Source organism: Struthio camelus, chromosome 15 (genome assembly GCF_040807025.1).
Source record: "Struthio camelus isolate bStrCam1 chromosome 15, bStrCam1.hap1, whole genome shotgun sequence".
NCBI classification, from domain to species: Eukaryota; Metazoa; Chordata; class Aves; order Struthioniformes; family Struthionidae; genus Struthio; species Struthio camelus.
In genome coordinates this window covers 1,301,286-1,310,011 of record NC_090956.1, presented here as the reverse complement: position 1 = coordinate 1,310,011, position 8,726 = coordinate 1,301,286, and positions in this window count along the sequence as shown.

Here is an 8,726-nt window from a genome sequence, read left to right as displayed (position 1 = left end):
AAAATTAATACACACACAGTCACAAATTACTGCCTGGGCACAATTAAGGAGGCAACGTTCGACCTGGTGTGACTTCAGGAGAAGCTGGGTTTGTGGCTGGGCCTCTGGCTAGAGTCTCTGTGTACAATGCTATAACGAAACATGACTGGGAGATTAATGAGAAAAACAACAATAAAAAAGTCCAGTTTGGCAAGCAAGCTGCTTGGCTGAATAGGCAGCACCGTGTCCGGAGAACTATGGACGTCCGTTAGGGAAATGCTCATTCCGGAGGGGGAGACGCGCGAGGTCCTGCAGCGCCGGCTGCTCGGGGGTGCGAAGTGTTGGCCGGTGCTCGCTGGCCTGGCACGGGGCGGCCGGAGGGGTGGCGGGGGCCATGCAGGCTCAGCCCTGCAATGCCCTGGGTGGCACTAGCTAATATTTCCTGGGGGGGGGGGGGGGGGGGGGGGGGCGGTTCTCTCTTCCAAAAAGGAGCCATGGTGCAAACATGTGCATGTGCAAACGTGAAGCTGGGGTGTCCCAAGGCAGCCCCTGCGGGGCTCCTCTTTGGAAGAAGCGCCGAGTTCGGAGCCCGTCGCAAAATCGGTGGGGAGCAACTTTCCTGGCTCCGCTTTATCTGGTGCATTTGTGTGCTTAGATGTCAGTGCTGGAGACTGTCTCCTCTGAGCTGTTTTGAAGGGACGTGCCAGCTGCCTGCGCAGTGTGACAGCCAGAGGAAGACATGGGCTGACAAAAAGGAGTTTAGTCTTTAAATGTCAAGGCATATGTGTGCAGCCGGAGATTTGGCTTTAAACGTTGAGCCGCCTTGTCTCGCTGGAGCAGAGCTCGCCTAATGGAGGCGGTTTCTAAGCAGCTGGTCTTGCAATTTGACATGTCACTTAATTGAAATCTTATTTAACCTTCTGACAAAACTGATGGATTCCCACTGAGGCCCGGGGGCTGGGGGTGGGGGGCGTTCATTGGGCAACTGCAGGTAATTTGGGGCCAGAAGAGCTCTCTCGGTTACTCATGCTCCCTGCTAAAAGGAAACATCTGGTGCCTGCTTTGCATTTGTTTAAATAGCCTTGCCCTGGGGCTCCTCCCTGAAGTTGGTGCTGGTGGGGTGCTTCCTGGTCCCTGCTGGGAGTGAGGGCTGGGTTGCACCTGACCCACGGGCTGCTCTGCACTGGATGCTGTGGCGGCAGCTCAGCCTCCAAGTAAGATTTTCATTTTTTGCGCTTCTTTAGCTGTGCTGGCCCTTGTGCTGCTGGCCTGGCCCCCCGGAGAGGGGTCCCGGTGGGAGGTGGTGCTGAGCCTGTGCTGGCTGGTGGCTCGCTGCTGTCACAGCGAGCAGCAAAATCCCTCTGAGAGCTGTTTGGTCCAAGAATGAGAAGTTGCCACCATGGCAGAGTGTGATTACAAGTGGCTTTAGACTGTGTATAGATCCTTCATCTTCATTAAGGTTTATTTGCTACTCTTGCAGAGGTTTTCTGTGCAAGAAGACCTATTCAGATGCTAATTGGGCCTCTTAATTGCAGTAGTTGCTGATTGCACATATTAAAAACAGTTGCTGAAGGGTAGCATTCTGATCTTGGGGAAATATTTAAAAACAGAGCAGTGAGGAGACTGGCTGTGTGCAACAGAAAAGCAGCAGCATCTAATTTACCTGGTGTGTAGCTGGGAGTCCTGGGATGGGGCCTTCCCTCAGCTCCCATCGCCCAGCATCGTGCCTTGAGCAGCTGCTCAGGCAGCCTCTGAGCAAACACAGGGTTTAGTTTATCAATGCATTAATGTACCTCGGTGTTTGCCAGAGCTCTGACTGCCTGTGGTGGAGAGTGGGAATTAAATCCTTGCCAGGTGGAAATGCAGCAGCTCTGCAAGGGAGGTCCAGCACAGAGCATCTGGTCCCTGTGGGGCCACCAACCCTCCCTTTGCGGCCACCATGGGGATCTGCCTGTGGCTTGAGCTACGGAGGTCAGCTCCTGAGAGCTGTGCCCAAAACTGGCTTTCTTGTTGAGCAGGGCTGGTGTCCCATGTCCCTGGGGGTAGGGGATTCCCTGCAGGAAGGGACCTGCAGCACCCCAAAACGAGGGGCTTGGCCCCACTACAGCTGTGGGGGAAGCTCTTGGGAAGCCAAAGCCCACATTAAGCTGCGGCTCCCACCAGCAAATCCTGTTCTGTTCCTCAGATATTCTAACAAAGTTATCCAACCTACAGTATCCGTAAAGTCTGATCGGCTTACTAACGGGATCAATGTGCTTGGAGGACCTCTTTTAAGTACCTCATTAGAGACTCTGATCATGGAAACCTTGATGCTCTGTGGGCTGAAAGTCGTGCTGAAACCTTTCTTTAATATTCACCCTGCTTGAGCCTCGTCAGCCACAGAGGCTGCTGACCCCATTATGGCCTTCTGTTAGCTGGTGGGATTCCTGTCCCAGCTGCTCTTGTGCCAGGCTGCTGCAACGCTGTCCTGCCTGGCTGCAAAACAGGGACAAACACTGCTGAATGTTGAATTTCATATGCACTCACATGTGAGCTTGCACTTTGCTGCTTGTGATGCAAAGGAAAAATGTTTTTTTTGGATTGTTTTTCTTCTGCATTACATCCCCAGAAAGCAGGCTCTGGCTGAGTCACTCAACACTTCAGTTAAGTACCCTCATTCTGCTTTAACAGAGGGGGGGGGAAGAAGTATAGGCTACTTTCTTCTTTTAAGTAAAAACAAGTCCCCAACACTTGCCCTTTGGGAGGTCCCTCCCTCGGTGGTGGGTTTGCCCAGGCTTGGCGCAGGTCCTGGCAGAGTCTGCGGCTCCCCTCCCATTTTGCTGGATGTGTGTTGGGGCAGAGCTGGGAGCAATGTGCTCCTGTGTCAAGAGCCAGGAAAACACCTGACTGGCTGCAAATAAGTTAACTCCTGCATCATGGTGATTGTTAATTATAGTAACACCAATTTCAGCTGTTATCAATACTACTGTCAGATGTTTATTGCTACTGTAGTAGCAAATAGGAGCAAGAGTCACAAAGTGGGATGCTGCTGCACACGGTCCAGGCTGACGCAGGAGAGAAACATGTCGCGAAAGCCTCATTCAGGGCAATTCTCATTGCTATTGCATTTCTTGGGCACCAGTGAGCCACAGGATTGGCTGGGTAAAGCTTTTACTTTGTTTCTGAGAGAGGATTGGTTTTTTACTTATTTTATTTTTAAATTAAGTTATCACTGAGCAGCTGAAAAAGCCCAGGAGCTGCCCAGGAGGTTCGTGCTGCTCGTGGCCCGTCGCTCCTGTGGCTGAAGGCAAGCACATTGCAGGATCACGGTCTGACACCAAAAATTTCACTTGCTTTTAGTTGAGGCTAAACTTATGGCCCAAAGCTTGTTTGTTTTTGAGGTAGCATAACTCCGGTGATTGCTGTTTTTAATGTAATTGTCCTTTTGTTTTAACCTATGCTATTTGTCTCGGTAACTCAGCTGACTCACTCTGATGCTGCTCACAGCAAAGCAGCTCTGGCGCCAAGTCAGATGGCCTGGAAGAAAACTCCTGGAGCTGCTATAGCAGAGCCTTTTAATGCTGTATTAAATGCACAGCATCCATTTAAGGAGTTACTTAACAAAATTATCCAGACGTGTGAGTCTGTAAATCATCTGTTGAAAGCAAAACAGCTCCCAGTGTTAGGGGGCAGGACGAACATCGCCTGGGAGCGTCCAGCTCTTGCCTCTGGGGGCAACGATGGGGTCGTCCAGCCCGGGCAGGAGGCGGCCGCAAAGCCTGGAGGTGGCTCTGAAGTGGCAGATTAATGGGCAGAAGAGGAGCATTTTGGGAAATGTTGCATGAGGCAGTCCTCATGTAGCAGCGTGGCACTGAAAACCTGCAGAGAGGCGATTGCACATGGAGGGAACCGCGTGATCGGCGATGAACAGCCGGGACCGTGGCGCTCGCCACCGGAGTGGCAGCTGGCTGATGCTGCAGACCTGCCTCCGCGCCCTCGTTTCGCGGTGGCCGAGACCAGCCCGCGGCCCTGGCCGAGGAGTGGAGCAATCCATCTGCGGAGGCAGCCTGGGCGGGCGGTGATTTAAGGTGTTTACTGCCATGTGTAATGTCTTTCCTCTGTGCCAATGTCTCCTGTCTGAAGGAGAAAATCAATACTCCGGCTAAATCCAGAGGCTTCAATATTTCTCAGAAGTGTGAATCAATATGGATTTCTTAACAGGTTTAATTTCAATACCTGAAAGTGTGCATTCGGCCTATTTCCTGACCTTTCCATCCTTTGGGGAGGAAGATTAAAAAGATTTGTTCAAATTCAAGGAATTGAATCAGCAAGCGCCCTATCATGTTGCTTTCTTGGTGCACAGTCTGATAGCCCATGATGACCGAGTGGCTTGAGGCCTGTTGTCCAGGGCTGTTTGTGCTGTCAGCCTTGCTGCATGGAGCCGGCCCGGAAAGCCAGGACCAGCCAGGACTGGGCGCCTGTGCCGGCTCCTCCAGCTCCAGGCGACGCGGGGCAGCTCCGAGGAGCGTGCTGCCTCCGGATGCCCCCTGCCCTGCTCCCGGGCCTCACCAGTCCTCAGTGCGCGAACAAACCCAATGCCATGGCTGCTTCGTAGCAGCCTGATTTAAGGGTGCTGCAGTGCTCAGGAAAAGTGCTATATTTATCCTATGGTGCCTCTGTGCAGTTTTAGATCATCATTTGATCATTGTAAATAGTGCAAAAAGATCACAGCTTGCATGCTCATTGCACCTGAGCAAAAAGGCTTGAAATAATGTAGTCATTGCCCTTGGAGTGATCCTGCTGGACTGAAAAAATAAAGACCATCTATCCAGTTATGGTACTAAAGCAAATGCGTCTGCTAAGGTCGGAGCCTATTATTTCAATGTCAGATATAATAGTGGCTGTTGCCATGGGTTACTTCCATCTCATCATGTATAAACTAGCAATCTGCATAGTGGGTGAGGAGCGTGTGGGCACACGGTGGCAGCCCCAGGGTCGTGGGTCCATCTGCGATGCCCGCAGGTCTGCAGCGCCCCACCAGGATGAGCCTCAGCTCCCTTGCTCCCAGTGATCCCGGGAGGGACTGAAGAAGGCTTTTCCATCATCGGTGAGATTTGCTGAATGTTGTGGGCTTGCATGCTCATTTCCATCTTGGAGGAATTTGTTTTTTAATTGCTGTGTTCATGTTGTAATAGACAGAAAACCCAAGAAAACCTTGTTTGTTGGGACAAACACAAGGAAACAGGAAGGGAAGATGTCTGCAGAGTTGGTCCACAGCAAACAGTTGTTCTCCTGACCCTTTTTCCAAGCCCAAATCTGCAGCTGCATCAGGATAAACACACAAACCTCCCTGTGGCTTTCTGTAAAGGAAAACTCCCCTGCAGGGTGTCAGTACGCCTTCAAAGCGGCCAGCTCTCCAGGGTATTCTTTTCTTGACACTGTCCTTTGTTTTTTTTCTGGCTTTGATTTGTTGGTTTTTACTGTTTGAAATAGCTCATGAAAGCCTAGGTAAGTCATAGCAATTTATAAAGCATGTTTATTATTTACTTGATGGACAGTAATGGCTTCTGCGGTGCCACTGCTGTATGTCATCTAAATCCAAACACTGGGATGTTTTAAAGGGCAGCTTTTCATCTGGGGTGTCGTTGCAGCTGTTGCAAGCACCTGCAGACCTGTAAATCTCTGGCTGACCACAGCTGCTAAACCTTGCTCTTGAAAGTTCCCCAGAAAATTATTAGCAAAAACTTTCACCTGCTTGCAAAGTAAGGTCTTATTTGCTGAAAAACTTGTCCCTCTGTTGCTAACCTCCCTTTAGTCCCTAGAGAAAAAACCTCCCTGCCCCAAGTGAGCTCATGTGAGCAGAGATCCTTCGCCCTGGTGTTTCTTGCCAGGGTTGTGCTGGGCTCATAGATGTTCTGGGTCGTGTTTCCCAGTGCCATGTGGCAGCCTGGGGACCCTGGTGCAGCACTTCCCACCAGCACCTGCAGAAGAGCCCCAGGGAGCAACTGTGCAGGTAAGTGCAATTAGTTAATTAGCACTGCTTGTCCTAGCTGGCTCCTGTGCTTGCTGTGGACCTGGGGGGCTTGTTGAAGGGGAGCTAATGGGCTTATAGACCTGAGAGTCCTCAGCCGCAGCGACCTGCAGGAGCTCTTGCTGCTCGGTGCGCCACGGCCTTGAGTGGGCACCCAATGGTGAAAGGGGCTCCAGTGGTGTTTCACTCTTTCAAGAAACAGCCCTAAATAAGAGCCAGCCCCTCATGGGTGGCAGGGTGTCAGTGTTACTGCCCCAAACCCCCATGGGTTTCCAAAAAAACAGTGAAAAGGGACAAGGATGTGGGGAGAGGGCAGCTCTGAGGGCCAGGAGCTCGTGTCTGTTGGTGCCCCAGGACCTGCCTGACCTGGTGGTGTTGGCTGAGAGCCGGAATGGGTGATGCAGCAGAGCAGTGAATGTGCCCAAGAGCTGCTGCTGTTGTCCTCCCTCGATGACGAGTCCCGAACGGAATTGGTGATCGCTGGTATGTGCCCATGTCTGAGCTGCCACCTTGCACAGACGCAGCTGGCTTCTGGGGTTTTGTTTTCTTTAATCAGGCAGTCTTCCCTCTTTCTTGATGAACTGTTCCTTCTGCTGAGCAAAAGGAGCTCACCTGGAATAACTCGCAGCCTTGGCCAGCTCTGAGCCTGCCCAGTGCAGGGCAGCCCTTGCACTGAGTAATGCTGGACTGTGCAGACCACCTTCTCCTGAGGAGCCTCCTGGACTCTTCCCTTCACTTCTGCCATTACAGATTTTTGGACTTTCTTTGTCAGCTCTGTAGCCCCCTTCTGCCGGACTCGGTGTTAGCCCGCGGCATCGGCCTGACGATCGCAGACGGGTGTGGGTGCAAGGAAGGGCAAGTGTTAGCATTACGCATCACGCGGATTATCTGATTTGCAAAGTTTGGATCTAAGTTAATGAAGGATCAAATTTACCAGTAGCTGAAGTGAGTGAAAGTCTCTGTCCTCGCTCACATGTCCCTCTTCCCTACGGCCAGCCAGCTGTACCTTTTTGCTCTGCTTTTGACCATTTACAGCATGTTTTGCTCTCTTAAGTAACTTTCTCTCCCTCCTCTGGTTTCCTTAGTTACTCTTGCTGCTTCCAGCCTCATTAGTATTCCCAGCGTTGTCACGGCACTGGCTGTCTCCTGTGGCATTAGCAGCTCAGGCAGGGACAACAGTTGTGTGAGAAAAGAGCCAGACCCAAAAGACGCGGCCTGCCGTTACCCCGGTGTTTCCTAGCCCTTGGAGACCGACGTGCCGAGTTCTGGGTGTGCATGTTCGTGTCTTCCTTGCTGCAAAACTATTTGAGAGCCATATCGTCTTTAAGAAGAGCTATGACTCCGGGAGCGCTTTAACCCAGCATTGCTCCGGCGCCTGCGTCACGAAGGCAGCGCTCGAGGCGGTCGTGAACGCAGCCGTCGCTGCTCCAAGCAGATGCGTGGCAGTGAGTGGAGGGACCACACAGGGACAGTTTGGGGCTGAAGCATGTTGCCTGATAAACATGGTCTGAGCAGGAAAAGAAAAGAGGAGAATTTGTCTTCTGAAGGCTCTTGCTCAGCAGAAGAAATCTGTCTTCTGGCCAGTCATTTTTTCTTGCAGCAAGACCTAGCAGAGGCAGGATGGACACAGGGAGGTGTGCCGTTCCAAATTTCCCCTTGGAGACATCTCATATGCCCTGTTGGGAGATGCCGGGGCCTTCAGCACCCCTTGAGCTTACTCCTTTTGTAGATGTGTCTCGTCACATCTGCAAAACCAGCCTGTAGTGAGAAAACTCCTCATGCCAAGTGAGGGGCAGTGTGAGATAGTGTCTCTGCTTGCTGGCAGAGCTAGCCATGCTCCAGAGCGGACAGGGCATCCATTCACATGTGGCTTTTTCCTGGCTTCTTTTCTCTTAACTCTCTAGTTGTGCAAAATGCATTGCTTCCACTAACAGTGACCAGGCGCAGCAAATGACTCCATCACTTCTACATATTCCCCCGGAGGCCTCATGCAGGCAGGGTTGAGGGCAGTGTGGTGCTCAGAGGTGGTGACTCCCAGATATCTCATAATTGCATTGACCTTGTGTTCCACTGAGTTCAAGGAACCAGTCTACATGTGGGGAGCTGAGTTGCTGGATCTCTGTCCTGTGATAGCAAACTGAAGCAAGGGGGAGGGCAGTAGTGCTCCAGGGAGACCAGAAGCAATTTGGAAGAGGAGGAGCAAAGGGAAGCTTCAGTTCTCCATTGGTGACAAAGCTGCTCCTGTTGCCTCCAGAGCAGTTGAGAGCTGCTGCAGGAGCACCTCGTTCCCCAGGCCCAGGAGCATGTGCATGGATGGGCTTGTGGCCAGGTCACCTGGGAACAGTTTGGGCAGGACAAGCCCAGGGCACTGGCTTGGCTGTCTGGCTGGGCTGCACCAGACACGTCTGCAAGCAGTCCCAGCATGAGCCTGGAGTGAGTTGCCCGAAGGGATGAGCAGCACATCGCAGGCCGCCCTGAGCAGGGTGGCAGACGCCTGGGCTAGTGCAGGCCGCTGTTGTGGGGAAGGTGCCAGTGGCTGCTCCATGGGACTAAGTGAAGTGGCAGAGTTAGCTGAGAACTGGGTTTGTTACCTATGCACATGCAGCTAGATCCCTCTTCATGCCAGGATCCTGGGCTAAGAATAGACAAAACTGCAGGGTTTAATTTCACCCCCCCCTGCCCCAGCAGTTCCCTTGAGCTGTTTGTGCCATGGGTGGTGGCCAGGAGTTGGTGCTAC